This window comes from Mandrillus leucophaeus, unplaced genomic scaffold, assembly GCF_000951045.1.
Source record: "Mandrillus leucophaeus isolate KB7577 unplaced genomic scaffold, Mleu.le_1.0 Scaffold67, whole genome shotgun sequence".
Classification (NCBI taxonomy): Eukaryota; Metazoa; Chordata; class Mammalia; order Primates; family Cercopithecidae; genus Mandrillus; species Mandrillus leucophaeus.
The window spans coordinates 1,953,648-1,955,826 of record NW_012107252.1 but is presented as its reverse complement, the minus strand read 5'-3'; positions in this window follow the sequence as shown (position 1 = coordinate 1,955,826).

Sequence of the window (2,179 nt, the reverse complement as noted above, 5' to 3'; positions counted from 1 at the left end):
TCAGGAGCCCATGTGAGATGGACTCCCAGGGGTGAGAGCGGCGAGAGGGAGGGGATAAGAGCTTCTCAGAGGTGACTATCTTTGGCAGTTAGGCTGACAGAGTGTTACACAAAGAAACTTTTTGGTATTGGGTAAGGATTTCAGGCACCGGTTCTCAGGTACGGCCCCATCCTCACCAGCCCACCGGAAGCAACACTAGAGCAGGGATCACTGTGAGGACCCCACAGGAGAATATAAAAGGGCAAGGGAGCTAGGAGGTCAAGTGACACTTTGCCTCTCCTTGCAGCCAGCCCGGGAAAGAGGAGTGTAAGACCGAGCATGTTCTGAGGGGAACACCAGGCAGCAAGTACTGGGCTACATGTTGTACAGACATTGTCATCATCTCACTGGAACTTGTCCGCTACCCTGAGGTTAGTGTTAGCATTCCCATCCTACAGAAGAGGAAATAGGGGATCAGACAGCTGATTCTACTGGAGAATACACCATTAATAATTAGTGGAGCCGAGACCTGAAAACAGCGATACCGAAGTCAGACCTAGGGTGTGTGAGAAACCGGGCGGAGGCGACAAAAGGTGTGCTACACACCCCAGCCTGAGTCAGGCCAGCTTCCTTTGATCATCTATGTGTTTCTCTTCATTGCTCCCTGCCATGTGGCCCATTAAAGTGGCAAATTAGCCTGGCGCAGTGGCTCACGCCTATAATCCCAGCACTTTGGGAGGCTGAGGCGGGCAGATCACGAGATCAGATCAAGACCATCCTAGCCAACATGGTGAAACCCCCCCTCTACTAGAAATTAAAAAAAAAAAATTAGCCAGGCATGCTGGTGCATGCCTGTAGTCCCAGCAACTAGGGAGGCTGAGGCAGGAGAATTGCTTGAACCCAGGAGGCGGAGGCTGCAGTGAGCCAAGATTGCATCACTGCACTCTAGCCTGGGCGACAAAGCGAGATTCCATCTCGAAAAAAAAAAAAAGAGTGGCAAATTAAAAATTGTAGCATAATGATTATACCAGCTTACCTTTAAACCAAGTTTACATTCCAGCGCTAACACTTACCAGATGTATAAATGTGAACAAGTTACTTTTTCTGAACCTGTTTCCTAATCTGTAAAATGGGATTGTTGTCAGAATTAAATGAGATTATATGCTTGGCACAGAGTAGAAGCTCAATTATTAGCATTATTAATCTAAGGATATGATCATGTATCTATTAGCCTGGACATCCCCAAAGTTTCCTTCAGGAGAGGGGAAGGAAGCAGGGTAGCTGAGAAAGATACCCCCTACCAGAAGTTTCTAGCTTTCCTCATTCTGGATCTCACAGGAAGTACAGAACAGGAACAGTAAGTTATGCTACTTACACTTGTGCTAATACGGTAGCCAGCAGCCACAAGTGGCTACTGAACACTTGAAAGGTGGCTAGTCCGAATTGAGATGTGCTGTAAGTATAAAATACACACCGAAGTTTGAATACTTAGTTTAAAAAAGAATGTAAAGTAATTTTTTTTTTAGTAAATTGTTGAAATGCTAATAGTTTGGATATGCTGGGTTAGATAAAATGTATTTTATTTATTTATTGAGACAGGGTCTCACTCTGTCACTCAGGTTGGAATGCAGTGACATGATCATAGCTCAAAGCAGCCTTGACCTTCTGGGCTCAAGCAATCCTCCCACCTCAGCCTCCCAAGAAGCTGGGACCACAGGCACACGCCACCATGCCTGGCTAATGTTTGTATTTTTTGTAGAGATGAGATCTCCCTATGTTGGCCAGGCTGGTCTTGAACTCTTAGGCTCAAGCGATCCTCCTGCCTCAGAGCCCCAAACTGCTGATATTATAGGCATGAGCCACTGCACCCTGTGATAAAATGTATTCTTAAAGTTAATTTCACTTTTTACTTTTTGATGTAGCTACTGGAAAAATTTAGATCACACATGTGGCTCACATTATACTTCTATTAACTGCATTGACTTGGATCCTTTGCAGGATATAGGTACAGAGCTACAGATGTCCATCCATTGATTTATTTGATTTATTCTTTTTTTTTTTGAGGTGGAGTCTCACTGTGTCGCCCAGGCTGGAGTGCAGTGGCACAATCTTGGCTCATTGCAACCTCCGCCTCCCAGGTTCAAGCAATTCTTGTACCTCAGCCTCCTGAGTAGCCAGCATTACAGGTGCCCGCCACTAC